Source organism: Sceloporus occidentalis, unplaced genomic scaffold (genome assembly GCF_023333645.1).
Source record: "Sceloporus occidentalis isolate IW3139 unplaced genomic scaffold, rSceOcc1.0.p SCAF_202, whole genome shotgun sequence".
Lineage (NCBI taxonomy): Eukaryota > Metazoa > Chordata > Lepidosauria > Squamata > Phrynosomatidae > Sceloporus > Sceloporus occidentalis.
The window spans coordinates 666,500-684,122 of record NW_028317182.1 but is presented as its reverse complement, the minus strand read 5'-3'; the positions used below and the strand labels follow the sequence as shown (position 1 = coordinate 684,122).

General features: G+C 42.3%; 1 protein-coding gene and 1 long non-coding RNA gene across 2 annotated transcripts in view; one reads left to right on the top strand and one right to left on the bottom strand.

The window, feature by feature from the left end:
- Positions 1–17,623, top strand: part of LOC149278062 (uncharacterized) — a 498,960-nt gene that overhangs the window by 165,564 nt on the left and 315,773 nt on the right. The window lies entirely within an intron of this gene.
- Positions 12,832–16,336, bottom strand: LOC149278071 (uncharacterized). The gene is made up of 3 exons (XR_016278794.1): positions 16,318–16,336; positions 15,691–15,817; positions 12,832–12,967 (listed from the first exon to the last, which is right to left on the bottom strand). It is a non-coding gene; the product is annotated as an uncharacterized LOC149278071 (long non-coding RNA).

The window sequence follows — 17,623 nt, the reverse complement described above, 5'->3', positions numbered from 1 at the left end:
GTATAAATCTGTAAACATTGTAACTGGCAGTGGTACAATGGAGGCAATCAGCATGGTTATAAATCATTTACTTTGTTACGTTGTTTTATAAAAATTTAATAAAGAATATTTTTTAAAAAATTATATGATGAGGCTAATTAAAAACTGGATTAATTTGCAGGATAAATAACCATGAGAATTGGAAGGAGAAGGCCTTAAATTTGGAAGGCATGCTTTTCTCTTATATGACAAAGAAAAAGCAGATCCCTCGATTAACAACCATTGTATTAGACATGCGTTGTTTAGGATTTGGAACAAGTATAAAGGTCGGATAGTTATGGGATTCCCAAAATGGGCCTCGCCTTAGAAGCCATTTACAGAATGAAAATGGAGAGAGAAGGGAATTGGATTATTTATGACGATCTCTTAAAGTTTAAGGGTGAAGAAATAGAAATTAAAACACAAAAAGATTTAAACTTACATGGTTTTAATCTGAATTGGTTTGAATATCAACAAATTTACTCCAAAACGCAGCAAGACCTAAAATCATGGGAGAAAAAAGATGATAGTTCAGAGCTAGAAAAGCTTTTATTGATCAAAGGCTATCAAAAAGGTCTGATGGGTAAAATATAAAAGGTGTTGCTAAGCTGGAACTCAGAGCAAGAAATAATCAAGGAATCAATGATAAAACGGGCCAAAGACTGTGGTCACACTATCAATTTAAATCAATGGGGAAAAGCATGGAATCAAAGCATTAAATTGACAGCGGCCCAAAACCTTAGGGAACATTGGTACAAGATGTATTTCAGATGACATCGAGCACCAGCAAAATTGGCTAAAATACATAAAAATACAAATAATATATGCTGGAAATGTAACAAAGCTATAGGTTCCTACTTCCATTAACCCCTGAAGCTTTGTTATTAGGAAAGTTTGAAGGTAATCTGGATAAGAAACATGAGAAAACCTTAATGTATATGGTTTCTATCGCCAGGATCCTGTATGCAAAGGAATGGAGATCGAAAGAGCTGCCCAGTCTTGAAGGATAACTATTTTCACCAAATTCAGAATTATAGTAAAGGGTAAACCGTTCCAACAACAAAGTAACCCAATAGATTTCTTCCAGCATGGTTTCAGAGAGAGAAAAGTAATCATCTCTTTAACCTCTAACATAGTATCTCAAGATCTAGCTGATAATAGCATATAATTATATCACTCCATTTCTTCTTAATGTGGTCTAAGGCTTTGCACCAGTCCTTAGGAACAGTCTCCCAGGAGCCTTCTTAAATCCTAAAGGAGAGTTTATCCATTTGTATCATTTCATATCAGTAAACAGACCATCTTCTAGAACTTATACTTCAAATGGACAACTCAACCGACAGAAGAGAAGTGGATTGCAAGAGAGGACTAAGCTTTATAAATCAATGGTGGCAGAAGCCTTTTAGTGCGGAAGATGAGAACGTTAGAAGAAGTAGTTGATAGATTAGCAAGGTGTGTAGAAGATGGAGATTCAGAGGCAGATTCGTAAAGAGAAGAGAGAAGAGTAAGTAAGTCAAGGAGGTTAGAGTATGGATGAACGAGGAGGAAGAGACACGGAAAGTGTGATTAGTTGGATGAGTGAGATAAGAAAGATAAAAGGAGCGGGGAGCTGATCTGAAGAAGGTACGAGATGGGAGAAGCCAAAGAACTGACTGTTGAACCTCTGAGGATAAAAGCCTACATACAAATATTGGTACATCTTATACCTTGTCAATGTAACTGTCGGTTGTTTTTAGAAAGATGTATGTATGTATGTTTTATTTTAAACTCAATAAACTTTGTTTAAAAAGAAGAAGAAAGGAATCGCCTGTGATAACACAAAACGTTGTCGCCTGAATTTGCATCATTGGACCCGCAGTGGCTTCAGATCTGAGCTGCAAAGAGCTGCAAAAGCCTCTGTGTGATAAACACAGTCTTTGAGATTTCACAAGGTTCTGTGGTTTTGGGAACAAAAAGCTAATTACCATAATTGTTGTTGTTGTTGATAATAATAATAATAATAATAATAATATCTCATTCTCCCTCATAAAGGGACACAACTGGAATTACAAGTTTAAGAGAACAAACTCTCTTTCCCTGGCGTTTGCACCCATTGCTCCGTCTCCCGGTCTCCTCCGCTGGGAGGAGGGAGAGTGTGGAATTCTGGGAAAGGCTGGTGGTTGGCTTGAAGCCTGAATAGGGTTCTAGAAGGCTAGTGGCTTTGACCGTTGGCTGCTTAGGAAGAAGAAGGGCTCCTTCTGGGTTTCCTTGGCAGGAAAGGGAAGGTGAGTGCCCCAAATTTGGTTCCTCTGTGAGAAGGATGGCTGAGGGAGAAGAGCCCCCATTTTGGAGGCAAGGATGGGGGTCTGGAGGGTCTTCTGTATGGAGGCAGCTTTGGGAGCTGGAAGCAAGGAAGCCCCCCTCCTCCATCCCTCTTCTCCGGCTGCCAGGCCTCCTCTCCTCTCTTGGGAGTCTCTGTGGGGCCCTGAGGTTTTGGAGAGGGATCCAAGAGAATCAAAGGGAGGCTGGGACCAAATAACCTCAGAATATGATCAAGATTGCAAGGTTCTTTCTGAGGAAGGAGAGGCAAACTAGGAGAGGCTGTTATGAGAACGTGGCCTCTGTGGGTAAGGAACCGGAATCCACTAGCATTATAGAATCATAGAGTGGTATAGACCACAAGGGCCTTCCAGTTCAACCCACTTCTGCCATGCAGGAATACACATTCCAAGCACCATCCACCTCTGTTTAAAGACCTCCAAAGAAGAGGACTCCACCAAACTCTAAGGGAGTATATTCCACTGTGGAAGAGATCTTACTGTCCCAAGTTTCCTCCTAATGTTTAGGTGGAACCTCTTTCTATGTGGCTTGCATCCACTGTGGTGTCTCCTTTTTCTGTAGTAGCAGATAGCAAGGTTGCTCCATCCTCAATATGATGACCGTTTCCAATATTTAAACATGGATATCATATCCACTCTTAACTTTCTTTTCTCCAGGGTAAACATACCCAGCTCTCTAAGGTGCTTCTCATAGGGCTTGATGGTTTCCAGATCCTTCACCATTTTGGTTGCCCTCCTCTGGGCATGTTCCAACTGAATTGTGGAGCCCAGAACCAGACACAGGATTATTCCAAGTGAGGCCTGACCAAAGCAGAATAGAGTGGCACTATTACTTCCCTTGATCTAGAAACTATACTCGTATTGATGCAGCCTAGAATCACATTGGCCTTTTTAGCTGCCGCATCACACTGTTGGCCCATGTTCAACTTGTGATCTACTTGGAGTCCTAGATGCCTTTCAAGCTCAGTTTAATTGTGTTAGCAGCATCCTTTAGAATATTTGAATTTGTAGTTTAGTGAGGCGCTATTGGTGGAGAGACACCAAAGGAGAAGGGCCTTGGGGATTGGGAGGCAGCCATGAACCTGACAGATTTTAAGAACTGGTTTGAGATAACTTCTGAGAATTGGCTCAAATCCTTGTTTGTAGACATATTTAGGGGTTCCATTAAGCAATTATGAATAATATCTATGAAGGGAGGAAAGGGGGGCACAAACCTGCTTTTCCTCTAATATTTCTTTTCCAACTTGAGCTTAGCTCCATGGTTGATTCCAGAGGCCCTTTGTTACCCAAAATGCTGGAGTCTGGGAAGGACACCCGCAAGAGCTAAGCTTTTAGGGGAATGTGGTACTTAGCTGAAAGCAGACATATAGTTTGGTTGGGGCAAAAGTAACCTTGGGATTCAGCTCAACTCTACCAGGCCTGGAAGCACACAGAACTCCAAAGGCATGTGAAATAGGTTTTTATGTTTTATTAGGGGAAAAGCAATATACACACATATACAGATATAGGTGTTCACACACACACACAAGAACTAGTAACAAAGGTGGGTGAACAGTGTGAGGCTTTGCTAATGGTAAAACTTTACCTAGATGGATCTTGATTGCAATAGCTGAGGGTCCAGAAAGGGGAGAGAAGTCAGTAACTCTAATGGCAAGTGGGGCTGGTGAGTGCATTGAGGTGTTTAGCAATGTAAACTGACAGACTGTCTGTCTGTAATTGGACTGATGTCAAAGAACAGCCAGTCAGGGCAGATATTTATTCTGTGATTGTTTCTTGGGGTCAGAAACCAAGTGTTCAGAAAGGTTTATATCATTTTAGAAAGATTCCTGGGGGAGAGAATGGTTTGAAACCAAATTGAATATAATGGGTGCTTGGTGGAAATATCTCAGACAAAAAGGATTAGCACATTGGCTCTTGGGTCCTTCTTGGCTCTGAATTCCTATTGCGTTCAAAAGCCAATATACAGCGCAATCTGAGGGTGACACTCCCAGATGCAGCTCAAGAATAACATAGCAAAATATGGAAACAAATATCCAGACATAGATATTGGCAATGCACTGACCACTTTTCACTTAAAAATAAATCAGAAACACAATTGGTTTCATTTAAATCCTTGGAAGTTCTCTATCTTGATTTGCAAAATAATACAAATATTTGCAAGCTCTACTCTGACTTTCATCAACTTCACCATCTCTTGCTCACACAACTCCAATCCAATCCACACCAATCTGCATGTGAGCTGTATACTGGTTGTGAGTTATCGCCTGGAGCCAAACAGCATGAAGTGACTTCTGCAGTTATCTTGCATCATGCCTTGGGCTCTGACTCAGGACTCTATGGCAGTCTCACAGGACATGAATCCACCTGTCAATCAAAGTATTTTTTCACATGTTTAATGGAATATTATTTCAACAGTCCTTTGACTATCTGCTTCCACTGATTCCCTCATCAAAGTTCCCTCAAACTCTTCTTTGGTAGCTCCTATGAGTAAAGATACAATCATTATATGGATTTGGGGGCATCCAGAACAGGGTCATGCTCAGGTCACTCACACCAACTTTATTAATCTAATCTGAAATAGGGAGGGGTGAACGTGGGGCTAAATCTTGGGGTAACATCTTCTCTTAACACTGAGATTGTCTTGTCTGTCATTTTCCTTGTTTACAGAATCACTTGTCAGTCATGAGAGAATCCACACAAGAAAGAAGTCACATAAATGTCAGCATTGTGGGAAAAATTTTGCTTACAAGTCAATCCTTGTCAAGCATCAGAGAGTCCACACAGGAGAGAAGCCATACAAATGCCAGCATTGTGGGAAGTGTTTTCCTCAGAAGTCACACCTGGACTACTGGAGCCCTGGTGGCGCAGTGGTTAAATGCCTGTACTGCAGCCACACTCAAAACCACAAGGTTGCGAGTTCAAGACCAGCAAAAGGGCCCAAGCTCGACTCAGGCTTGCATCCTTCCGAGGTCGCTAAAATGAGTACCCAGACTGTTGGGGGCAAATTAGCTTACTTGCTAATTAGCTTACTTGCTGTTCACCGCTATGATCTTTGGAATAGCGGTATATAAATAAAACAAATTATTATTATTAGTAGTAGTAGTGAAAGATTTAACCAGCTCCATCTCCTTAAATTTTCTCTTATGTCTTTCCATACCCCTAAATAATTATTGTCTTTAGAAATCCAAATTCCTAAGCACCTCAGTTTCTTTCCTACTTGGAAGCCCGGTTTCCTCTTTCATTCCTCTACCTCTTCTCCAGTCATATTTTTAGTTATCAACACTGTCTTGTCTTTATTGATTTTCAGTCCTGTGAATTTGCCCAATTTGTTTAGCTCCTGTAGCAGCGGTTCTCTGCCCCGATTTGGGTCCTCCAAAACTGTTACCACGTCATCCGCAAACGCTCTTACCTTGGTTTCATTTCCTTTCCTGTTAATCCCTTTTATATTTGGATTACCTTTAACAGAGGAAATCAAGATTTCTATCACTTCTAAGAATAAGAGCGGTGATATCAGGCATCCTTGCCTTGTGCCCTTATTGATCATACATTCTTGGGAACTTTCTTCGTTGATAATTAAGCTCTTTGCCGATTATATATTTGCCTTATTGTCTCCTATTTCCATACTTTTTACCACTTCTATCAAAAAATCCCATTTCACGCTGTCGGAGGCTTTCTCCATGTCAATAGCAATTAGGGCACATTTTTTCTCATTATTGACCTGGTAAAATTCAAGACAATTTATAATCGTTCTGATATTGATCCTAATCTGTCTGCCCAGTAAAAGTCCGTTTTGCTCCTTCACAATTGTCGAATGCAAAATTCCCTTCAGTCTGCTGGCAAGTATTTGTGTGAATATCTTCTAATCAGAGTTCAGCGAACTTATTGGTCTATAATTAGTCATTAACAAGCTGTCCTTTCCTTCTTTAGGAATTAAAGTGATACTCGCTAGCTCCCATGAGTCTGGAATCCCCTCTGCATTAATAGGATTAAACCATTTATATAGTGGATCCACTAGTTCCCCTTGAAATATTTAATAATATCTAGCTGTAGATCCATCCACTCCAGGGGGTTTCCCCTCTTTATCATCTTCTTATCTTCCCTCCGTCTATGGGGCCTGCAAAGGGAGGGGGCTTCCTTTCCTGGGGAGGGCATGGTCTAGATCTTCCCTGTCTATGGGGCTTCAAAAGAAGGCTCCAGGGCAGAGGAGAATGTGGCCCAATAGAGGGACCCTAACATTTCCCCAAATGAGCACATTCTCCGTCTCTCTGTCCAGAGGCAGAGCCCTCTTTCCCAAAATGGCTGCTGAGGGATTCCTATCCAAATGCCCCCTGTCTTTCAGCACCCCCCTTTATGCCATGTCTTCCCTTGGCACTTTCCTTCTTTCCTTCCTTTAACCTCCATCCCTTCAAGGAAGGGGGCTTTCAGGCAAAGAACTAACAATGGCTTCCATGTCCTTTCTGCATGTTCCCAGAGGAGGATCACTGGGATCTTTGCAAGGTTGTTGTGAAGGGTAAGGAAAGGATGTGTGTGTGTGTGTGTGTGGGGGCTAATTCAGATCCTGTGGGCCTCTAAGCCTAGTTGCCAGGGGGGTATCCCTCTCCCCAGAAAGGGCTTTGAGCTCCCTCCTTCTGCCAGCTCTTGGCTTTGGCCTAAATCTGGGCTCTTCTCTCCCCCAGAGATGGAGCCCCCTTCCCCAGGGAAAACCACTTCCCCCCAGAATGCTGTTGTTTCCAATGCTATTGAAGCCTATGCTATCTGATGCTTTTTATTTGTCACAAGTCTTTTGACTGGGAGCCTCCCCTCTTCCCAGAGATGAAGAGGGTGCCCCCATTGGAAGACCAAAGAGGGGGGCTTGCGATCCCTTATCTCCCCCCAAATGAGGAGGAAGGGAGGGAGGGAGATGATGAGAGAATAAAGTGTATTTTGTGCAAATTCAGAACTTCTGTGCATCAAAGAGTCCAACACATTGAAACAACAAATAAATTTATTGAGAACACATAATCAGAAATTCAGTGTTTAAACCAAAACTGTCCTCCCCAAGACAAAGAATACATTGAAACTCCAACACCTAAAACCCCACCCTCTTCCAATCCTAGCCCCCACCTCCACAGTCGCACAGTCTATGCCCCAAAGGGAACAAGGCCCCCTTTGCCATTCCCAGAAACTAGACCCCTTTCTGTTAATACCTGCCCACACCTTTCTTCAGACAACATCCCACACTTTCCAAAAGCTATCATTCCCATAACTATTCTAGCCAGTTGTAAAAAATCCCAGCACCCCTCATCTAGCTGACCTATACCATGACCCATAATCCCCAGCCAAGTTTATAACCTGAAGCAATTATCTATAATAATAGCAATTAAACTTAACAAACTATAACTTTAAAACAGAAAGAGACATATAGACAGACAAACGTAACACACAAAATCAGAAGGGCCTTTTCTTTTCACCATTGGATTGAAAATATACTTTTTGTATTTCTTATTGACAAAAACAATGTTAGTTTACTGCTGAGATTTGAGTGGCTTCTCTCCTGTGTGGACTCTCTGATGTCTCACTAGGTGTGACTTTGAAGAAAAACATTTTCCACAATGCTGGCATTTGTATGGCTTCTCTCCTGTGTGGACTCTCTGATGTCTCACTAAGATTGCCTTCAAAGAAAAACATTTCCCACAATGCTGGCATTTGTATGGCTTCTCTCCTGTGTGGACTCTCTGATGTCTCACTAAGATTGCCTTCAAAGAAAAACATTTCCTACAATGCTGGCATTTGTATGGCTTCTCTCCTGTGTGGACTCTCTGATGTCTCACTAGGTGTGACTTCTCAGAAAAACATTTCCCACAATGCTGGCATTTGTATGGCTTCGCTCCTCGGTGGATTCTCTGATGTATCACTAGGTTTGACTTTGATGAAAAACATTTCCCACAATGCTGGCATTTGTGTGGCTTCTCTCCTGTGTGGACTCTCTGATGTGTCACTAGGTCTGACTTCTGAGAGAAACATTTCCCACAATGCTGGCATTTGTATGGCTTCTCTCCTGTGTGGACTCTCTGATGTCTCACTAGCTCTGACTTTGAAGAAAAACATTTCGCACAATGCTGGCATTTGTATGGCTTCTCTCCTGTGTGGACTCTTTGATGTATGACTAAGACTGACTTGCAAGCAACATTTTTTCCACAATGCTGGCATTTATGTGACTTCTTTCTTGTGTGGACTCTCTCATGACTCACAAGTTCTTCTGTAAAGAAGGACAATCACAGTCAAGAATGAATATCAGAATTAAGAGAGGAGGGTGTTACCCCAATTTTTAGCCCTTGTTGAACCCTCCCTATTTGATATTAAATTAATAAAGTTGCTGAGAGTGACCTGAGCATGACACTATTGCAGATGTCCCGAAATCCATGGAACAATTGTATCCCTACTGACAGGAGCAAAGAAGAGATTGTAGTAGAACTGCCTTAAGGGAATCAGTCGAAGCAGATAGTCAAAGGGCTGTTGAAAAAATATTCCATTAAACATGATTTAAAATATTTTGATTGACAAGTGGCATCATTTCCTGTGAGACTGCCATAGAGTACTGAGTCAGAGCCCAAGGCATGATGCAATCTAACTGCAGAGGTCACTTCATGCTGTTTGGCACCAGCAGATGAATCACAACCAATACAGTATACAGCTCACATGCGGATTGCTGTGTACTGGATTGGAGTTGTGTGTACAAGAGATGGTGAAGTTGATGGAAGTCAGAGAGCTTGCAAAGATTTGTATTATTTTGCAACTCAGGATAGAGAACCTCGAAGGACTTGGGTGAAATCAACTGTGTTTGTAAGATACTTTTAAGTGTGGACAGTAATCAGTGCATTGCCAAAACCTATATCTGGATATCTGTTTCCATACTCTGCTATGTTATTGTTGAGCTGCACCTGGAAGTGTTGTTTCCAGATCGCACTGTACATTGGCTTATGAACAGGACTGGAATTCAGAACCAAGAAGGACCTGAGAGCCAGTGTGCTAATCCCTTTTGTCTGAGGTATTTGCATCAAGCATCCATTGCATTTAATTTGGATTCAGACAATTTTTTCCCCACCCAGGAAACATACTAAAGCAATTTAAACCATTTTGAACCCTCAGTCTCTGTCCGTAAGCAACAATTTCAGTATAAATGTCCGCCCCGATATTTACTGTTCTTTGGCGTCATTCCCATTGCAGAGAAACACTCTGTTGAGTTACATGGCTAAGCTCCTCAATATACTCAACAAACCCACTTTCCGTTCCCTTGCAGGACCCTCAGCAATTGGAATCAAGAACATTCTAGGAAATGTATTACCATTAATATAGCTTTACATTATTCACCAATCCCATCTTTGTTACCTACCTCTTGTGTGTATGTACGAATGCTTGTGTGTGTGTGTGTGTGTGTGTGTGCGCGCGCGCGTGCAAGCGTGTATTTTGCTTTTTCCCTAAATAAAACATAAAAACCCAATTGAAATGCCTCTGGAGTTATGTGAGATTGCATGCCTGGTATAGTTGGGCTGACCTCCGAGGTCACTGTTGCCTGAACAAAATTATGTCTCTTCTTTGAGCTAAGTACCAACCCCCCCCCCCCCAAGCATAGCACTTGCAAGTGTCCTCCCCAGACTCCAGCATTTTGGGTAACAAAGGGCCTCTGGAACCAAAAATGCAGCTAAGCAAGCTCAGGATGGAAAATAAAAGTGCTTTTTCTCTAATTGTGTCCTCCTTTCCTTCCTTCCTAAATATTACTCATAATTGCTAAATAAAACCACTTAATATGTCTGAAAACAAGGACCTGATCTGGTTCTCATTGGTTCACTGAAACCAGTTCTGAAAATCTGTCAGAACTGCCTCCCAATCCCCAAGGCCCCTCTCCTGGCCCTTCCCAGGGGTCCCTTCCTCTCCGCACAGAGCTAGGCGATCCTGGCTTGGCTCCTGCCTTCCCCTCCTGGCTCCCAGAGGCCTGATCCCCTTCACTTTCTCCCTCTGCTCTCTAACCTTTCTTGCTCATCAGCATCTCATTTTCAGCATCTCTTCCCTGCCTTTCACTTTTTCACTTTCCGTCCGTCTCTTTATCACCGACATATACCCACAGAGTGTGATGCATAAAAGGGACACTTTGCTGCCCATTTGTTGAGAAAGGCGGGATAATCAATATACAAATAATTCATTGGCAAAGGCAGAGCAAAGGAGCTGGGACCTGGACTTCAATTTTGGTGAGGGTCAAGCACCAGGGAGCAGCCTTAAAACAGCCTTAAAACATTTATAAGACAGGCATGGACTACTGATGGGGTTTGGAGGAGATCTCAGTGGCAACCCCACATTGTATTGCTGGGGGGGGGGGGGGGGCGGAATGAAATAATATTTTGCCCCTCAGCATCCCACAGCATCCCTTTGGGGAAGTGGAGGCCATTTTACCACTGTTGGGCCCTCCCTGAGCCACTGCAGGTCCAAGAGAGGTCTTTCCCCCAAGAAGACTCTCCAGAGCTTTAAAAGGATGGAAGAGGCACCAAAAAAGGTAGTAAACTTGCTCATGGGTGTTCTGAGTACCATTTGGGTGTGAAAAGCATTAATCTCAATGACTTCTTTCCACAAAATCCTAGAATAGGCAGTTTAGGATGGAGTATTTAGAATCCTTAGAAACTGGAGAGCAATAGTGCCTCACTGAACTACACATTCAAATATTTTACAGGATGTTGCTATCACAATTAAACTAGGCTTGACAGGGATCTAGGACTCCTAGTAGACCACAAGTTGAACATGGGCCAACAGTGTGATGCGGCAGCTACAAAGGCCCATGTGATTCCTGACTACATCTATACAAGAATAGTTTCTAGATCAAGAGAAGTAATAGTGCCATTCTATTCTGCTTTGGTCAGGCCTCCCTTGGAATAATACTGTGTCCATTTCTGGGCCCCACAATTCAAAAAGGATGTTGACAAATTGGAGCATGTCCAAACGAGGGCAACCAAAGTGGTGAAGGGTCTGGAAACCATCAAGTTCTATGAGGAGTAGCTTAGAGAGCTGGTTATGTTTAGCCTGGAGAAAAGAAGATAAAGAGTGGCTATGATATCCATTTTTAAGTATTTGAAAGGGTGTCATTTTGCGCAAGGAGAAGGCTTGCTTTTTTCTGCTACAGAGAAAAGGAGACACCACAACGGATGCAAGCCACAGGGAAAGAGGTTCTACCTAAACATTAAAAGGAACTTTGTGACAGTAAGAGCTCTTTGACAGTGGAATATACTCCTTTAGAGTTTGGCGGAGTCCTCTTCTTTAGGGGGCTTTAAAAAGAGGCTGGATGGTCATCTCTTGGGGGTGATTTGAATGTGTGTTCCTGCATGGCAGAAGGGGATTGAACTGGGTGGCCCTTGTGGTCTATTCCAACTCTATGACTCTATAATTCTAGTGGAACCATAGCGACATGATAATATAGTATGAAAAGGCCCTCAGTCTTTATAGAAAGAGCAATGGATTCAGGTTCCTTACCTACAGAAGCCACATTCTCATAATTGTCCATCATAACATAATTGTACAAAAGTTTCTGTTTCTTCGTCAACAGATTCCATTCGTCTTTGGAGAAATATACTGCCACATCTGCAAAGGTCACCTGAAATAGAAAATAGCCCTCATCCAGAGAGTGACTAAACAAAAGGGGAGGAAAGCACATGGTGCAACCAAATATCATTTCATCACTTCAGAATTCTGTCCAGGAAATAAACTTTAAATTCTGTCAACAAGAAAAAAATCTACTGCCTTTGAGATCAATTTGGTTTGCATCCTTTCAATATAATAAACAATATAATTTAGGCCATGGCTGGGATACTGAGGATGGATTAGGATACTGACTATTCCAACACATATAGTACATTTAGCCACAAAAGAATTAAGGTGCATTAAGCCATTTCTTCCCAAATTTCAGAGGCAAATTTCATTTTTAAAAAACAGTTCTGGGGAGGACTCTGGATTTCAGGGCCACTGGGCCCACCCCCAATTTAGATCCAGATATGGTCCCCCATATCCCCAACATTTCACAGACAGGAAAAGCAAGGCACATGTGGACAAGCAGAAGCAGAAGGTGGTGAGGATGGCCAAAGTTGTTTATGAGGAAGATCACACAAACTAGGAAGGGCACAGTAGTTTGCTTTTGCCTCCACCTCCTGAGCCAAAAAGGAAGACCCTTGCTACTTATCTCCTCTCCTCTCCCCCCTTTTGAGTTGATGGGGTGCAAACCCCTTAGAAGTCATTTTTCAGCAACCCAAGAGACCTGAGGATAAGGGGGAAAGTGAGAGGAGGAGAGAGAAACCGGGACATTTTTGAAAGCCACTGAAAAAGTGGGGTGACAGAGGATTAACCAGGACTTTCTCTGCCAAACTGGGACAAGATGTTCTCCACTTGCTTTCATGAGCTGGCCCAGCAGTGACACAAATAAAACTAATAGTCAGGATGGCGACTCACCAAAGAGTTGTTCTTGGACCACCTCTTTCTCTTGGAGCCCAACTCCCTCCGCTTGGCCTCTGTGTTGGCCATTAGGTGGGAAGGGGGGGTCATGGTGGCCCTGCACTTGGGTCTCTTCCAGCAAAATATGCCCCTTAGCTGTGTACAAGGAGGCCAAGATGAAGTTTCTGAGAAAAGAGACTAGAGTTAGGCTTGGTTTGTCAAGAAATCCTGCGTCACTCAAAGACATAGAGAACAGCATGCTGCTAGTGAGATACACAGGTGACATATGCCTCCTTTGATCCAATGCAGAGGTGGGTATCTCCTTCCTCCCTCTTCACCAAACAAAGCCCCCTGGACCTAGCATAGATTAACTTCAACTCCCCTACACAACAGATACTCCATGTTAAAATGCTTTTCATGTCGCTATGTTATGCAGCACGTGAGGCAACATGTTAACGTATGGTGACAGATTCTCCACCTTGACTGCAGTCAGTAGCTTGTGAGCTGAAGAAACACCTGTCGCTTTCTCAATGAGCAGAAAGACAATGTAATCTTCTCTCAGATGAGGCTCTTATTCATATAAGAAGTTCCACTGTGTACAACACTATATACATCGACACCCTCCACCATCCACACCAGTAACAACCCACTCTGAGGCACACACTGTCTGACTCTTCCTCAGTGACAGTTGAGAATGACAGTTGACAGTTGCATCAACATTCCAGTGATGCACTGTTTAAATGCTGACACATCTAACTGCCACTAGAGCTGTCAATGACTTCCACAACAGCTCCACCTAGTGGCCGCATGCATGTCATTTCCTCAGACCTGTTGACCATGGTCCTGACACTCCATGCCTTGTGAGAGTGGAGGGGGGTCAGGGGATGGGGAATTGGAGAGGACCCTGGCTATGTCCCTGTAGCCAGATGTGAAATGAGCACATCATCTGCTGAAACCTCCTGACCTCCCCAGTGGCCCTCAGAGGAGAATGCCTTCACTTTGCTTCTGGCTAGAGAAACACAGCTGGAGGCTTCTCCAATGCCTGGCACCCAACACTCTCATCAGGCATGGAATGACCATGGAGCATGGCTTCCACAATTCCCATGTTTCATTTTGTATTCCTCCTAATTTCACATCTATTTTAAACCTCTCCCTCATTTGATGATAAAGATACCAGTGACAATCTATGTTCTTCTTGTGTTTTGATCTCTAGTTTTCCTTGCGATTCTTTCAGGACATCCTTGTATTTCAACCATTTAGTTTTCTGGATACTTTTCCTCCCAAAAAGAGCCTCATGCGGCAAACACCATAAACGTATTTTTGGACATATTCTTCACTTGTTTTCCCCCAGATCTTCATTAGAGCTTTTCTTACGAAATTATTTATGCTTTCTTTATGAACTTTCTCTTTACCGTAAATTATGAATCCATGCCACTCAAATCTTAAATGTTCACCCTCCGGACAACTGTTCATTCTCTGACATAAACCATTCTCTAGTCCAAACTAAACAACAAGCAGCATAATAAAGTCCTCTTCTACTTTTGTCATCACAAAGTATTTTCGTTTTTATCCTGGCTCTTTTTTTATTCCAAATAAATGTTGAGATTTCCTTTTGCCATAGATTCAATGGTCTTTCATTCTGGATGATGGGTATCGCTTGAAACAGAAATAGTATTTCACGAAGGAAACTCATTTGGATCAGTGATATTGTTCCTAATAGCGATAAGTGTAATTTCCCCCATTTTTCTAGGTCTTTTCTGATTTCCTTCCATGTGTCTCATAGTTAATGTAAAATGGATATGAGTTTTTATTTGTTACATTTATTCCTAAATATGTAACTTTCTTTCTCACTTTAAATCCACTAATTTCTTCCTGCATTTGTTCTTCCTTTTCCTCATATTTTTTGTTTTTAATGTTATTTTGTCTCTGTTTACTTTTAGTCCTGAAACGTATTTGAAACCCACTATTACATCCATCATTTGTCTTGTGCTCTTTTCTGGGTTCTCCAGGGAATACAAATGTCATCTGAGAAGACGCTCATTTTAAACTCAGTTGTTTTTAATTTTTATCCCATTGATCTTATTTTCTAATCTTATCCTATTATTCAGTGCTTCAAGGATCAGAATGAACAAAAAGGGTGAAAGTGGGAAAGCTTGCCATTTACCTTTAGAAATCTTAAATTCCTCTGTTACTTTATAGTTAACAATTAGTTTGGCTCTTTGATCTTTATACATTGCCTTTATCCATCTTAAAAAAGAAGCTCCTATTTCGATTTTTCAAGTGTTGCAAATAACATATCCCATCCTATGTTATTGAAGGCCTTTTCTAAATCAACAAAGAGAAGTGCAAGTTGTTTTTTGTTGTGCCTTTCAAAATATTGAATTATATTTAAGATGCTTTGTATGTTATCACTGAGTTGTCTGTGAGGGAGAAATCCCAATTGGTCCTTTTGAATCCAGTCTTTAAGAAATTTTTTGAGTCTATCGGCAAAAATCATAGAAAATAATTTATAATCCATATTTAATAAAGAAATTATAGCTCTTTACCTCAGTTGCATCTCTATCTTCTTTTAACAGCAAAGTTATATTATATTGTTTCCATGTTTCAGGATAATGGTTTTCTTTGATGGCATTTAATTTTAATTTGAGTGGTGTTAACAATTGATCCTCAAATACTTTATAATAACTGACGGTGAAGCCATCAGTCCTCGTGTTTTCCCTTTTTTAAACTTTTTCTTATTACTTCAATGATTTCTGCTGCTGTGATCGGTCCATTTAATCTATTTCTTTCTATTTCTATACTCATTTTGGGGATATGTAAATTCATTTTATAAACCCAGTGAAACTAGAAACTTACAAAGCTCTAGTAAACAGCATGTACACACAAAATCCCCACACAAAGGACTCACTGGCGCACTGTGTGTCTGGGGTCTGGAAATCTCACTTCCACCTTCTGGGAAGACAATGCTGCCAGAGACTGAATTTGGGGCTTTATTGTTGGGGCGTGGAAAGATGCGCTCTGTCCACCATGACCACCTGAAAAAGTTGAACCACATCAACAGGACGCCAGGGAGAGGGAATCTGAAGAGATGTCTGCAAAGTTATTCAAGGAAAATATTTCTTCACCACTGCAAACGGCCTTGAGCTCCCAGCTTGAGAAATAAGAACAATAGCACTTCAAGCTTTCACCCTACACGAGGGCTTTAATAAATAAGTTACTTTGTCAACCAATCAACAATAACAACAAAACAGAGAGGCGGTTACTCTAACACCAACTGTCTTAATTGACACTCTCTCTCAGAAGGACTGGCAGCATCAACATTCCATAATGCAAGTGTCAACTGTTAACTGCCACTGGAATTTGACTGTTTACAATACTTAGCTCACAGCTGGTCTTGTGGTCACACACGTGTCATTTTCTAACATTTAAGCCAGCAAATCATGGGATCAGTCTCTCAGCGGCAACCCTTCCTCACAATCCTGGACTGAAAGATTTAAAGAAAGGTCCTCTTTCAGCTCCAGGAATAAACACCTACCTTCAACACAAAGACCCTGATTCCTGCGGCCCCAGAAAGGGCTCTCCTTCAGTCCTTTATGGCCGGAGCTTCCCTGGGTCAGAGGCCGTCTCCTCAGCCGTAGAGAAGGGTTGCTCTGAGTGCGAAGGAGGAGGAGGTCCAAGGACTGAGGGAGGGAAGGCAATGGGAAAAGGTCAGTGCCAATGGCCATGGAGGGCAGAAGGGGACAATGCCTAGGAAACTCCTCTGAGTCCCAGCCATTCTAGGAATGAGTGGCAGGAGTGAGTCCAGGGGGCTGAGGGGATCTCCTTTCCCAAAGGGGGAGGCAAGGACGGAAGGACCCTCCCCAGCTAGGGCCAAAAGGGAGGGTCTCTTTCCCCACCTCTCTCTCCCAGCCCCCAATGGACAGCCTCCCCACTGGCCCTGAGTCCCTGTTTCCCCTTCCTCAGACCCCCACAGGTCCCTTCCTTCCTTCCTTCCTTCCTTCCTTCCTTCCTTCGCCCCAAAATGGAGGGCCAGAGGCACAAAGAGACAGACTTCCTCCCTTTTGGCCCAAGGAGCCTGGCCTCCTTCTGACTCTGGAGCCTCAGGAGAGAAAAAGAAGCCTCTGTTCAACTGAGGCCTCAGAGAAGGTTCCGGAACATTATTCCCCACAGTCACAAGCAGCACAAAATGGCCGCCAGAACACAAAATGGCTGGGTCTGCCTGAGTAGTACATTCTCCAAGGAGATGTTTATTACAAATAACAAAATATAACTAAAATATAAGTCATATAAGATAATAAGAGTCTTGCAGGTACAATATTTGTAAGTATATAATATTCAATTCATACAAGCTATTAAAGTAATAAATAAACCTAAGCGTCCAATTCTGAGACTAACTTCCAAGATCCGCTCTTTAACTCTCTCTCTCGATCTCCAACCGACACAATTCCCCCAACTGTCTCTTGGTCTCTCAGGCCTTATATCTCCTTCTCACGGAAGCTTCCAGAAGGACCTTCATCTTGCTCTCTGATTGGTCAAGAGAGCCTTCCGTAGCAGTGATGTCACTCTGCATTTGCATAAACCTCCCTTTTCTGCCTGAAGAAGACCTCCATTGACTGGAGCCCAGTCTTTACACTTTCCCAAGGCAAGGCTTGCACCTATTTCCCAATGTTGTTCTTGGGGTCTGCCTTCCAGTTGTTTCCAGGTCTTATGGTGACCTTATGGGAGTCTCTGAAGGGGTTTTCTTGGCAGGTTTCTTCAGAGTGGGTTTCCCATGGCCATCCTCTGAGGCTGAGAGAGTGCAACATACTATTATTATTATTATCATCATCATCATCATCATC